Below are 15320 nucleotides of genomic sequence, written 5' to 3' on the forward strand. Positions count from 1 at the left end.
TCGGAGAAGGCCCACCGTGAGTACTCGAAAAAATAAAGCATGCCGACCACCGGCTCTCAACATAAAAGTAAATGACAGGAAATAAAGGTGCTGACTCCAGCAATTTAAAAGCAGTACGATTGACCCTCTTGAATATACCACCGAGGTTGTCGACTGTCCTAATGACTAGCCGGGTGTATGTCTAACCGCCACAATGACCTGAAAACCGTGACCACTGCTTCCCCCCAAATGGTAACCTAACACCTCAATCCCTATTGGGAAGGGTCGTAGCATGGGAAGATGATAATCCTAAACCGTATGCTCCTATATGACATAGTATGATTGCATAGTGCCACCGCGTCCCATTCCATGGGCCACCAATGCACTCATTTCCAAGCTGACTACGGCATCTAGTCTATTAATGCATTATGCATAATGATGTCATTATTCATCACATAATCACATCATCATTTGACATTGAGAAAATAAACACAACACACATGTCATAATAATATGAGGACGGCTAAGCTACATATAATTTGCATGATGACATGGCTAGTCTAGATACAATTTAATGAATGCCAAACAAGCCTTAAAATAAGGCCAAACGTCCTCTCCCCACTTACTTATAGTGTACAAAGACTCACGCCCGGTACGGATGAGATCTGACGCGAGAAACGTAATTTTGGTGAACCTATCGCAAGTGAATGGGGTTAGCATTTCACCACTTTGGGATCAAAACTAATAAGGTTTGATGGCAAAATCATGTTTAGAATCCTAAAAGAAGGTCGCACGTCCGTTTTGGGTCAATTCAGACGAAAAAATTATGTTGGGAGCCTCTTGGGTGGGTCGGACAACCCACCTGTCACAGCCCACCAGTCTCGATAGGTGGACAGGTCGGCCCACTGGTCTTGACCCACTGGTCCTGACCGACGGGCAGGTCAACCCGCCGGTCGGCCCATTGATAGGGGCCCACCGGTTGGCCCCAAGGGTCGGCTAGGACTGGCGGGCAGGTTGGCCCGTCGGTCAGCCCGCAGGTCTGGGCCCACCGGTCTTGACTGGAGGGTAGGTCGGCCCACAGATCGACCTGTCAGTAGGGGCCCACCGATTGGCCCCGAGGGCCTGCCCTCTCAGGCCGGTGCCCTTAGGCGGGCCGTTTGGCCCACTGGTCTCAGCCCACCTGAGAGGGCGAAAAACTGTCATTTTTCCCAAAAATTTTCCCAACCTTTGGGGAATCAAATGGGGCTTTTTCAATCCCATTTTTCACACATTCAAGGTCTCATAAGATGATTTTAATCTAGATCTAGGTTAGATTTAAGGAATGGAAAGCCATCTTACCTTCTTTGCTCAAGAACTCGTTCAAAACCCCAAAATCACTTCAAATCACCAATGCTTCTCCAACCTTATAAACACTTCTTCAAATCCTTCAAAATCAACACATAGATCATCTATTAAACCTTAGATTCATCATCTCTAGGGGGATTTATAAGACCTCAAGGAACTCTACCCAAATCAAGGGTTTTACTTGGGTATGGTGAAAGTTTAAGGAACATAGCCTTCGCTCACCTCTAAACGTAGATCTCGTGTTGGAGATCACTCTTCCGGCATAGGAATGGGAAGATCAAACCTTGGCGCCACTTAAATCCATTTCTTCTTCCTCTTCCTTCCCCTTTCTTCTTCTTCGTTCTCTTTTCTCCCTTCTCTTCTCTCTCCTCTAAATCTTCTCACCAACTTTCCGTATAATAAATGAGATATTGAAAAACACAAATAATGCTATTTATACTTTCTTAAAATCATTAGTAGCACATGGGTGGGTCACTCAGGTGGGCAGATTCGCCCACCTGTGACTGCCCACCTGAGGGCCGAAATGGGCCAACAAATGAGATTTTGGTAGAATTCGACTCTCGGCATGAATCTCACTCTCGGCACAAGGTATATTATACGTATGCACTTTAGGATATGGCTACATACCAACCTTATCCATACAGGGCCTTATGATATGTGCATGTACACGGCTTGGGTACACCCGTCTCCTCTGGCATTGACTCGGACTTGTCTGGCCAACCGGTGTTCAAGGTCACCCTTGCCATCGTGGTCCATAAGGAACCCGCCTTAACCCTCTCCGGTTCGGGTCCTGCATGGTTAAACCCAGTCAACCGTGTAATTATACCGGGTTTAAAAAGTAGGGTATCACATTATGAAATATTGATAAAGTAAGAGTGAGCATATTCTTGCATTGAGATTATGTCTAATATTAAGGGACCATTTGAATGGATGGCTGAAATGCCTGCTATTTCGTATTCTTGCATGTTGTACACTAATAACACTGAAATGCCTGCTAGTTCATATTTTTGCCTTTGAATTTATTTTTATGACCCTTTAGTATTGATTGCCTACATTGTTTCTCATATAGTAGTATTATGTTTTTAAATTCTGAGATTAAATATTTCTGTTAACATATTGCATTTAAAAGAATGGATACAGAGGAAGGAACATAGTCCAAAGGATGTGACATAGCTAATTGGCCAAGTGAAGTTTCACATTTTATGTGAGATTGCCTATGTAAAATCAAGAAGACTAGAAGAAGTGGAGACAATGGTCTCAAGAAAGAAATATGGCAGGCTGTTACACTTTCTATCAATGATAGATTCCAGATGAAATTTGAATGGGAGCAAGTAAGAAACCATTACAGAATCTAGAAAGCAAGAATGAAGGTTTTATGTGATCTCCAAAAAACTTCTGGGATGGGTTGGAACAAAGCGGAATCAAGATTCCATGTTCCATAACATTTTTGGGGAGAATTCAAGGTATTAATGTCTCCCAAGTAATAACGTGAAAGTAGATATTACTAGAAGACTCTTTTGTTAAAATTAGTCTTTATTACCATTAATGATATAAAATTGTATTTTTGACAGAGCAAGAAACAAAGATACTGGAAAGAGCACAGAGTTCTAACGGTTCTTTTGGCAACAACTGCGTGGTTAAGAAACGAAGTTGCTAATGGGAATGATTCAAGTCACCCATGTAATGCTGCCTATGATGGTGTCTTTCTAATCCAGTCTGTCTTGAGGAATTGTATGATTTTGACGTTGAGTAAGATAAAACTATTTTTCAAGATCAAACAAGCGTCCATTCAACTCCAGTTGTGATTACATCCCGAACTCGTGGTAGGCCTCGTTCTGATGCCTCAACTTCTGGGGAGAAGAAAAAGAAGAGCGGAGTTGAAAAAATAGCGAGTCCTCTCAAGTTGATTGCATCTGTTATAAGTGGGTTGATCAAGGCTGATCCACTAACTGATCTATGTAAAAGACTTAATTCTGCAATAGATGTAATTCTTTATAAGTTCTTTATTTTTGACCAATTATTGCATTCGCAAGTGGAAAATGAACCATTCTATCAAAAAAAAAAAGTGGAAAATGAACCATGCCTCTAACCTTTCTTGATGTATTTCTTTCTTCATAATTTATGAGTATGTGTAAGATTAGAAACATTTGGATCACATGAATTTCAACCAATATTTTGATCATGTGACATGCGGTAGTAAATATCTTTTTAAGTCAAATTATGTGGCATAAGCCCAACCTAATATGTGTCAATATTGAATTATATCCAGATGGATAATGTGGCTAGAAGTAACATAAATTGATTATTGAGAGTAATCCAGGAAGAAGATTTTACAAGGGCAATGCAAGGTCCGAAGGTGCACTCAGGACCATATATAGAGCAGAATTTTTTGTGTTGTCCACATTCCATTCCGATATGACTACTGTTTTTTAATTATTTCGTTTGTAATGAAGAATCTAGTAATTCTTTATAGCTAAATGTTTTTATTTCTTTATAGGGGAAAAAATTATGGAAAAAAGGATGTTTAAATTTATAGATGAGGGATAATCTTCAAGTTTCAACCAGCAAGTCAAGAATACCATCATGGATCTATCCACCATTACACCAACATCATGTCCTTCAGCAAAATTTCTATAGGGATACCTCAAAGGAACAATTAGAGCTTTTGAACAACAAATAAGGATATCTGAATAGCATATAAGAACGTTGGAGGAGGCCCTTGATGTTGTAAAAAGACTTGACCTTAATTGGTGAAGAAGTCTTGTACAACAACAACAACAACAATCATAACCTTATCCCAACTGAATGGGGTCGGCTACATGGATCCAATGCTGTAAAATAGTATAAAGTAATTAAGCTAAATTATTCATAAAAGATAGGTTAAAAGGAGAAAATATATGGGGATAAGTTTAGAGGGTAACGTAGAATATAGATACACATCATGGACACATCCCTTAAAGGGGGTCAGCAACACGGGCCCTTGTCCTCCACAAAACTCTATTCGAAGTCATACTAGGATCGAGCCCTACAAGTTTCATATCTTTTCGTACTACCTCGTTAATAGTCATCTTAGGTCTGCCCTTACATTTTCTAGTGCCTTCCCAATAAATCTGGTCACTCTTCTTTACTTGGGCCTCCATTGGTCTCCGTTGGACGTGGCCATACCACCTCAATTGGCTCTCGTGGAGTTTGTCCTGCATCGGTGCAACCCTCACTTCATATTTAATATTCTCATTCCTTACTCTATCTATCTTGATCTTCTCGCACATACTTCTCAACATTTTCATTTCAGCTATGCTCAGTTTGTTCACATTACTCTTCTTAGTTGTCCAACATTCTGCTCCATACATCATAGCTGGTCGTATAACTGTTCTATAAAATTTTTCCTTGAGTTTAATGGGTATTCTTTTGTCATATAATACTCCCGATGCACTTCTCCACTTCATCCACCTCTCTTTAATCCTATGAGCAATATCATCCTCTATATCCCCCTCTTTGTCAATGATAGACTCCAAATATTTAAAACAGTCCCTTAGAGGTAGTTCCTGTTCCCCAAGCTTCACCACTCCCTCCCCTCTTCTAGATTGACTGAAGGGGCACATCATAAATTTTGTCTTCGTTTTGCTTAACCTAAAACCTCTTGATTCAAGTTTGATCTCCATAGCTTCAGTTTAGTATTAATCTCATCCACTATCTATCAGCACAATATCATCTGCAAATAGCATACACCACGGGACTGAGTCTTGGATGTGCCTGGTTAGGTCATCCATAATGAGTGCAAACAGATAGGGGCTTACAACATATCCTTGATGTAACCTAATAGTGATCGAAAATTCGTTACATTGCCCATCTCTCATTTTCACACTCGTCACCGCTCCCTCGTACATGTCCTTAATTATATCCACATAGTTAGTCTGAACCCTCTTCTGAAGGACATGCCAGATTAGTTCTATCTGGACTCTATCATATGCTTTCTCTAGATTAATAAAGACCATGTAGATCCTTTTTGTGGGCTCTAAAAACTTCCATAAGCCTCTTTAGGAGGTAAATGGCTTCTGTTGTTGATCTCCCTGGTATAAAACCTAATTGGTTCTTCAATACCTTGATTTTCTTTCTTAGGTGGGATTCAATAATCTTTTCCCATAGCTTCATGGTGTGGCTCATAAGTTTTATGCCCCTATAGTTATTACAGTTTTGGACGTCCCCTTTGTTCTTATAAATCGGAAACACAATGCTTCTTCTCCAATCATTCGGCATAGACTTTGTACTCAAGATCATATTAAACAGCTTAGTCAACCAAGCCACCCCACGTCTTCCCAAGCTCTTCCAAAATTCGATCAGGATGTCATCCGGATCCATCGTTCGCCCTATATTCATCCTTCGCATGGCCTCTCTAACTTCGATTTTGTCAACTTGCGATAAATGTCCATCAAGCTCTTCCAAAGTTCGATCAGTGTCATGTCTACTCCCCTCTATAGCTGGGTTCACCCTCTCAGTCACAGTACCTCCATTTAGTAGGTTACAAAAGTAATCACTTCATCTCTTCATAATGTCCTCATTTCGTATCAGCACTCTACCTTCTTTGCTTTTGATGCATCTAACTTGATCCAAGTCTCTGCTCAGTCTTTCTCTTATTTTAGCTATCCTATATATCTCTTTTTCTCCCTCCCTTGTATTAATATTCTCATATAGATCATCATATTTCTTTGCTCTAGCTTTCCCCACAATCCTCCTAGCCTCATTCCTGGCTGTGTGGTATCTTGTTCTATCCTCCATTTCGCTAGTCTTCTGTCAATTTTTAAAATATTCCTTTTTTGTATTAATGGCAGTCTGAACCTCATTGTTCCACCACCAGATCTCTCTAGGGGTACGCCACCACCCTTAGTCACGCCTAGGACCTCTTTAGCTACCTCCTTGATGCTAGCCGTCATTGCAGTCCACATGTCATTAGTATTTCCCACATAGTCCCACAGGCCTCGTTCAATCACTTTATCAGTAAAGGATTTTAAGGGGACTCCGTGTAGTCGTCTCTATTTTATTTTTGGGCATAAGTGTATCGTCTTCTCGTGTTGCCTCATACTAAACTGCATATTCATGACCAGCAGTCGATGTTGTGTCGTTAAACTCTCTCTCGGAATAACTTTAAATCTTTACAAAGCATTATGTCAGGTCTTTTAGTTATAAAGAAATCAATCTGGCTTGTGTGCAATCCACTCTTATAAGTAACTAAATGTGTTTCTTTTTTCTCGAAGAAAGTATTTGTAATGCAAAGGTCATATGCCATCGCAAAGTCCAACACTGAGGTTCCCTCTGTGTTCCTCTACTTGACTTCGTATCCTCCATGCACATCTTCGTATCCTTTACGCTTCTTACCCACATGACCATTAAGATGCCCACCAATAATAACTTTCTCTCTCGGATCGAGACTCTGCATCATTTCATCCATGTGTTCCCAGAATTGTACTTTAACCCTGTCAACAAGCCCTACTTGGGGCGCTTAAGCGCAAACTATGCTAACAATCTCATCCCCAAGCACCAGTTTAATGATGATGATCCTATCTCCAAGTCTCTTAACATCCACAATATCCTCTTTAAGGTCTTTGTCAACTATTATGCCTCTCCCCCTCTTCCACTTTCATTTCTCAAGTATCATAGCTTGAAGTCATCCAACCCTTTAGCTTTACTACATTTCCATCTCATTTCTTGAATACACGCAACATTAATCATTCTTTTCCGCATAACGTCAATCAACTCCATACTCTTACCTATCAAAGATCCAATGTTCCATGATGCAAATCTGATTCTACGTTTACCCACATGATTAGACCCACAAGACATGTAATAGAACAGGTTAAGTGGTTATAAGAGATGTATTAAAATAAAAGTATGATACATGCACAAGTGATTGGCTGTGTATAAATAGATATGGTGCCGCCTGCCTACCTGACGCACCAGTAGTAGATATGCAAATGTAATTATATTTAGATACTAAAATGAGTAGTTATGAGAAGCAAAAATGCAACCAGTAAACACAATAGGCAAGCAAAACAAGTATAGTACTACCCACCTACCACATATTATGCAAACCAATTTTTTTTTTTCACCAACACGTAAAGAAACTAAGAAAATACCAATAAACTAAAAATGAAATAAAATAAAGAGGTAAAGTATAGAATTGTCCCTTACTACTCAGGCACTCCAAACTATGGTGGGGTGGATGCCAATCAACACCTTGCCTAATCCTGTAGTGCAATAGCCAATGACAACAGGAGGGTTGGTGTGCAGCCCGAACAAAATTTTTTTTTTTGGAGTGTAGCCTGTGTTCAAGGGTGCGATGGGAGGTATCAATGGAGGTGGGTAATAGGAGGAAGATCGGCATGAGGAGGTTTATAGGTGTAATGGCGAGGAAGGATCGGGGAGTTATAGGTGGAGTAGAGATATAGGTGTTGATGCGGAAAAATTTGACCGGACTATCTTCCCTGCAGTTCCTGGTGCTTTGGCCGACCTGCACAGAAGAGATGACAAGGGAGAGTCGGGCTGACCTGACGGGGGACTCTTCGATGCCTAAGTTAGATCTTTCCACAACAGATGCTCAAGAGAGCTTTTTCAGTAAGAGAAGTGAGTAATCAATCCCCCATGATGGAGGCTTACCTTGGTATTTATAGGCTGCTGATGGAGGGCAAGTGGGAGACGCTTGTGAAGAGTCCTGTTTAGGCGTGGAGTCCTTAAGGGGAGTGGCTCTGTGATTCTGGGAATATTCCCCTCTTAACTCGGGAAGGCCAATTGTGTGACGTCTATTGTAGTGGATAGAGTCCTGTCCTCCGGAATAGGGATTATGTTCCTTGAATGTAGGGGTGGACGAAAACACATTTCTGGAAACCTTGTTGTTAACGTCGGGCCGAGGCAGCATGGCCTGCTGGAGGCCGAGGTGGCAGCACGGCCTGATGTAGGCCGAGGTGGCAACACGGCTTGATGGAGGCCGAGGTGGAGCACGACCTGATGAAGGCCGAGGTGGCAGCACAACCTGATGGAGGCCGAGGTGGAGCACATCCTGATGAAGGCCGAGGTGGCAGCACGTCCTGATGGAGGCCGAGGTTATAGCACGGCCTGATGGAATCCGAGGTTATAGCATGACTTGATGGAGGCCGAGGTGGAGCACGGCTTGATGGAGGCCGAGGTGGAGCACGCCCTGATGAAGGCTGAGGTGGTAGCACGGCCTAATGGAGGCCGAGGTTGTAGCACGGCCTGATGGAGGCCGAGGTGGAGCACGGCTTGATGGAGGCCGAGGTGGCAGCACGGCTTGATGGAGGCCGAGGTGGCAGCACGGCCTGATGGAGGCCGAGGTGATAGCGCGGCCTGATGGAGGCCTAGGTTCAGCACAGCCTGACAGAGGCTGAGGAGGCAGCACGGCTTGACGGAGGCCGAGGTGATAGCGCTACCTGATTGAGGCTGAGGTGGACACGGCCTGAAGGAGGCCGAAGTAGCAGCTCAATCTTGTTCAGGTTTGCGTACATGCTTCAGTCGTGCTGAGGAAAGTGACATATTTTGCCTCATCACTAGCCCCCCGCTCTAGCAGTTCGAATCGACCTGCTAGAGCATTTAATCCGATGCGAGATGCACTGCTTCACTTTCTCAGCCGAGGCTGCTCAATGGTTCGAAGACGTGGCTGTCGCTTGTTCGAAGGCAAAGGAGGCAAAGCGCTTTCATGGGGGTCAAGAAGAAATGGCCCGATCTAAGGAGGATTGTCCCAATGATGTCGGGTTGATAACTAGAGAGCCGGAACAGGAGGTTGCTGGAGGCGAACGAGGTGGCTGAACCCTTAGGGCTATCATAAGTGGTTGGATGACGTTAACATTTCTTCGTTTCAGGTCGGCTCGGACGATGCCATCTTGTTCATTCAGAGTAAGATGCCAGGCTACAATCTGACGGACTATGAGCGGTGCGTTCTCGTCCATGCTACTCTGGTGCAGCCCTGCGGCTCGATCGATGTTGGTGAAGAGGTGATCCGACTCGAAGAATTTTCTTGTGCTAAGCTAGGCCCGTGGATCAGCCCCCCGAGATTAGCCTCATATGTATAGATCCATATTTATGTAGATGTCTCCTTTGGTAGTGATGTATTTTGAGGGCTTTTTTCCCATTGTAGAAGAATGAAAATTTTATTTTATGTCTTCGTCTCTCAGTATTCTTGTGCTTCTTTCTTTATTTTCTTGTGCTTCGGGCATGGACCGAAATGAGTAACTTTTTGAAAGAATAAGGACAAGTGCAGCTGTCTGAGTGTGGCCCTGAGGCGTTAAGCCGTGGACTAGCCATAGGGTTACCGAGCTGGGGCTCTATCTTTTGATTTGCCTTGCGTTAAGGTCTTTTGTGGTGCCGATTCGGGGTTGGGGCTTGCACGCTTGATAACCTTAGGTCTTGAGGTGCCGAGTCGGGCCTCAGGCTTGCATGCCATAGTTCGTAAGGGCTTGAGGTGCCGAGTCAGGGCTTAGGATCGCATGCCTTAGATCGTAAGGGCTTTGAGTTGCCAAACTAGGGTCTGGTCTTGTGTTGCCGAGCTTGAGCTCAGTCTTTGTTGGGGCCGAGGTGGGGCCCGTTCTTTGTGCCTTGCTGGTTAAGGTCTTTGAGTCGCCAAACTAGGGTTTGGTTTTATGGTGCCGAGCTTGAGCTCGGTCTTAGATGCTGCCGAGCTGGTGCCCGGTCTTTGTGCCTCATTGGTTAAGGTCTTTGAGTCGCCAGACTAGGGTCTGGTCTTGTGGTGCCGAGCTTGAGCTTGGTCTTAGATACTGCCGAGCTGGGGCCCGGTCTTTGTGCCTCATTGGTTAAGGTCTTTGAGTCGCTAGACTAGGGTCTGGTCTTATGGTGCCGAGCTTGAGCTCGGTCTTAGATGCTGCCAAGCTGGTGCTCGGTCTTTGTGCCTCATTGGTTAAGGTCTTTGAGTCGCCAGACTAGGGTCTGGTCTTGTGGTGCCGAGCTTGAGCTCGGTCTTAGATGCTGCCGAGCTGGGGTTTGGTCTTTGTGCCTCATTGGTTAAGGTCTTTGAGTCGCCAGACTAGGGTCTGGTCTTGTGGTCACGAGCTGGAGCTCAGTCTTAGATGCCGCTGAGCTGTACACAATCTTAGAAGAGTAAGATATTTACGAGAAGCTTCATAGTATATTGATGTGTTGTATGCACTTGGGACAAATACATTGCTTCAAAATAGAATCTAATCTACTACGTGATTGAAATTGAATAATTGCTAAGGTGCTGATAGTATAAAATCTTCAAGACTAACACCCAATCGATGGGATTTCAAGGCAATCTACTGATAAAACTCTCTACTGATAAAAGTGTCTACTGGCCTCAGTGATTTGGACTGTAGGCAGCTGTTCAACTGGCTCGGCTCGGGCCAGGAGGCTTTCATCTCGGCAATCAACAACTTCTACCAAACATGCTAGGCCCGAGCACTGTTTTTTGATAGATTTTATGAAGTTGGCATAGCATTCCCGGGATTCCTTCTGGCTGGACTTGCATTCTCCGACTTCATTGTTGGTTGGAAATTTGACCTTCATGTGCCTAGTGGACACAATCGCCCCAAGACCATTGAGACCAGGTCGGCCAAGGATTGCATTGTAGGGTGAGGCGATCTTGGCGACCATGAAAGAGACCATGGTTGTGGCTGTCTGAGCTCCTTGTCCGATGGTTATAGGTAGGTCAACAACTCCCTTTAGCTCAGCTGGCATGCCTGAGAATCCGTACAAGGGTCCTGGGGCTAGTTTTAAGGTTCCGGTGTCCAAGCCCCAGTTTTATGAAGGCTTCGTATGACATGAGGTCAACGGAGGCTCCCGTGTCCACTAGGACCCTATGGAAAGGGTGGTTGGCCACCACTAATTGGATCACGATAGCGTCGTTGTGAGGCCAGTTCAACTCTTCCAGATCTCTGTCAAAGAAAGTAATGGGTGGATCCGTTTTGAGGGCTTTGACAGGTTGTTCTGTGATGCATACGAACCGTGCGTGTGCTTTGGCTTTTCTGACTGATTCCGCTGTAGGTCCGCCCATGATTGTTAGGATGGCCGGACCCACGGGCTGGTTGTCGTATGTGACAGCTCGGTCCATGGTTGGGTCCTTGGACGGCTCGGCCTTACCTCGGATCGGTTGGTCTTCATCTCTCCTCGGCTCGGGCTAGTTCCCACCATATTTCTGCTTCAGATACTGGTTGAGGTACCCGACCTTGATGAGCTCATCAATTTCCCTTTTCAGAGACTTACGGTCTTCAGTGTCATGTCCATGGTCTCGGTGGTATCGACAATACCGGTTGGGGTTCCTCTCTTCTGGTTTACCTGCCATTGGCCTAGGCCCACGAAAGTACTTCTGACTTTGGATCTCTAAAAGCAGGTTTGTTCAAGAACGATCAAGTTCATATCGCTCAGGTTCAGCTGTGTCAAGAGGTCGATCTGTTCTATTTTTCTTCAGCTCACGAGAGTCGTCTCTAGGTCTCAGAGTCCTTTTCTTCTCCTTCTCCTCCTGATCACCCCTGTCAGGTATTCCTCGGGCGGCTAGAACTTCCTCTATGTTGGCATATTGATTGCATCGTCTCAACAATTCGGGCATTGTTTCCGGTAAGTCGAGGGCCAGGGACTGAACCAGATCAGGGTGTATTACCCCGTTGCACAACTTGCTATACGCCACTCCTTCTGGTAGGTTTTTTACCTCCAATGTCGCCTTGGTGAATTGGGCAAGGAACTCCCTTATAGTCTCCCTCGCTCCCTGCCTCATGTTCATCACGTTTTGCATAGTTTGCTTCTGCTTCATGCTCGCTTGGAAACGTGTGAGGAACGCTCTTATTAGTTCTTCATAGCTGCGGATGGACCGTGGTTGTAAGTTCGACATCTACACCAGCGCAACTCCTTTTAATGAGGCAACGAAAGCTCAGTAGAGAACGGCGTCTGACCTTCCATGAACTGCAATGGCCGAGCTGTAGTACAGTAGATGATCGTAGGGATCTGTGGTGTCGTCATATCCATTAAAGACAGGTATCACAAAATTTGAGGGCAGTTCGGTGTCAATCAGTTCGTCGAAAGTGCATTATGGGCTGGGGTTACAGTCATGTCTGGCGGGAGCCCCTGCATCTGCATTCCCTCTATTCGCTCAGTGAGTCACTAGATGCGGCTCTCCAGGTCGTCTCTTCTCCCCTCGGCTCGGCCGTCCGGGGATCGGATTGCCTCTTTGCCTCTTCTGGGGCTTCTTCCTCGGCCTTGGTGACCTTGCCATGGTGCACCTCTGGTTGGCCCGATGGGCGAGCTCTGACCCGGATGGGGTCGATCTTACTGAGCTGGCCTCTAGTAGTTTTCATGTTCTTCTCTGTGCGGACGCGTGCCTCTACTGAGTCTCTGAGGCGACAGTTGGCGTCTTCCTACTCAGGGTGGGGATCTGTGAGTATTATGTGTCTTTGGGCTCTGATGATGTTCAGAACGACGGGCTCTCCAGATCTGGGTAGGGACGGGACCTCGCCTGTGCCCCTTAGTAAGAGAGCGCGGTGGTACTGAATGAACAGTGCGCGAAGTTCTACCCGACCCCCTTCTCGCTGTTGATTGAGGGGTGACGCTGTTGTCAGGAGATTCGTCATTGGAACGTTTGCTCGGAACAGGCCTAGGCGGCTGAGCTGAACTAATTCCTGGCACTGGAAGTGTCGAGCCGAACTGACGTATGAAATCCCTCACCAGTGCGTTTGTAGCTAATACCTGCAACTGCAAGCTCTGCATCTGTTCTTTCATGTTCGGGTGAGTTACCCGGGATGATGGGACATGGCGGGATAGCTGAGGGTTCTGCTCGCGCTGATCCCCCTCTCCCTGGGCAACTTATGCATCAGGCCCAGTTTGCTGGGGTCCTTCTGGAGGGGTCTTTGCTGAGATGTTTTCGTGCTCTGCCATTGGTGGTGAATGGGAACGTCCAAGTGGTACTTCGTGAGTGGATCTTGCTCATGTTATCGTTGAAGAAACGACCTTCTCACTCCTCAATTGCATTGGTCCAAGGTGACTTTTTGTAATAGTTTCCCATGGACGGCGCCAATCTGAAGCAGAAAAAATTGACCGGACTATCTTCCCTGCAGTTCCTGGTGCTTTGGCCGACCTACACAGAAGAGATGACAGGGGAGAGACGGGCTGACCCGAGCGGGACTCTCCGATGCCTAAGTTAGATCTTTCCACAATAGATGCTCAAGGGAGCTTTTCCAGTAAGAGAAGTGAGTAATCGATCCCTTGTGATGGAGGCTTACCTTGGTATTTATAGGCTGCTGATGGAGGGCAAGTGGGAGACGATTGTGAAGAGTCATGTTTAGGGGTGGAGTCCTCAAGGGGAGTGGCTCTGTGATTCTGGGAATATTCCTGGAACATTTCCCCCTTAACTCGGAAGGCCAACCGTGTGATTTCTATGATGACGTGTAGTGGATAAAGTTCTGTCATCCAGAATAGGGATTACATTCCTTGAATGTAGGGGTGGACGAAAACACGTTTCTTGAAACCTTATTGTTGACGTCGGGCCGAGGTGGAATCACGACCAGATGGAAGCTGAGGTGGAATCACGGCCAGATGGATGCCAACGTGAAGCATGGCCCCACGGAGGCTGAGGTGGAGCACTGCCTAATGAAAGCCGAGGTAGCAGCACGGCCTGATGGAGGCCGAGGTGGAGCACGGCCTGATGAAGGCCGAGGTGGCAGCACTACCTGATGGAGGCCGAGGTGGAGCATGTCCTGATGAAGGCCGAGGTAACAGCACGGCCTGATGGAGGCCGAGGTGAAGCACGGCCTGACGGAGGCCGAGGTAGCAGCGTGGCCTGATGAATGCTGGGGTAGCAGCACGGCCTGATGGAGGCCGAGGTGGAGCAAGGCCTGACGGAGGCCGAGGTGGAGCACGACCTGATGAAGGCCGAGGTAGCAGCACGACCTGATGAAGGCCGAGGTAGCAGCACGGCCTGATGGAGGCCGAAGTAGCAGCGCGGCCTGATGTATGCCGAGGTATCAGCACGGCCTGATGGAGGCCGAGGTATCAGCACGGCCTGATGGAGGCCGAGGTGAAGCACGGCCTAACGGAGGCCGAGGTAGAGCACGGCCTGACGGAGGCCGAGGTAGAGCACGGCCTGACGGAGGCCGAGGTAGAGCACGGCCTGACGGAGGTCGAGTTAGAGCACGGCCTGATAAAGGCCGAGGTAGCAGCACGACCTGATGGAGGCCGAGGAGATAGCGCGGCCTGATGGAGGCCGAGGTGGAGTACGGCCTGATGGAGGCCGAGGCGGAGCACGGCCTGATAGAGGCCGAAGAAGCTGCTCAGTTCTATTCAGTTTTGCATACATGCCTCAGTCGTTCTGAGGAAAGTGACATATTTTGCCTCATCAGATATAATCATAGGTCTTAATGTTCATCTCCAAGAAAATTACATAAGTATTGATGATTACATTGAATGGGTTGAGGCATTGTATTTGGATTTGGGTGGATAAGATCAAGGTTTAAGAAAGTTGGTTCCAACTTCACAATCTCCGATTCAGGCTTTGGAGATTAAGAAATTTGAAGATATAGAAGACCCTTATTCTTCTTCTTCTTCTATAGAGACTTGCATGGTTTGTTTGGACGGCCGGTATGTGAGAGGAGTTGACGTTGCACGGTTGGCTTTGCTTACAACTCTTTCATAGTGAATGCATTATTAAGTGGTTGGAACATAAGAATACATGCCCCTTTTGTCTCTTTGTATTGTCTACAGAAGCTTAATTTCTTTAAATTTTATTTCATCTTCTGATCAATAACTGTACTGTTAATTTTGTGGGAACTTAGTGTGTAATCTCGTGTTATGTGAAAGATGAATATATATAATTTTTTATTTCAATCAAATCCTTTTTCTTCTACGGGAACATGATAATCCAATCATATATTCATATCCAAATTAAATGACATAACTGGTTGACTAACAAGGTGATTAAGTAATTTTAGATAAAAAAAAAAAGGTTGGGTAAAACCGGCTTGGGATTCCTTAGC

The 15320-nt window shown here is 45.7% G+C and overlaps 1 long non-coding RNA gene across 1 annotated transcript; it reads left to right on the forward strand.

The window, feature by feature from the left end:
- Positions 1–2375: 2375 nt before the first annotated feature.
- LOC122088080 lies at positions 2376–3376 on the forward strand. Its single transcript, XR_006142966.1, has 2 exons — positions 2376–2786; positions 2895–3376. It is a non-coding gene; the product is annotated as an uncharacterized LOC122088080 (long non-coding RNA).
- Positions 3377–15320: the final 11944 nt, after the last annotated feature.

Source organism: Macadamia integrifolia, chromosome 9 (genome assembly GCF_013358625.1).
Source record: "Macadamia integrifolia cultivar HAES 741 chromosome 9, SCU_Mint_v3, whole genome shotgun sequence".
NCBI lineage: Eukaryota > Viridiplantae > Streptophyta > Magnoliopsida > Proteales > Proteaceae > Macadamia > Macadamia integrifolia.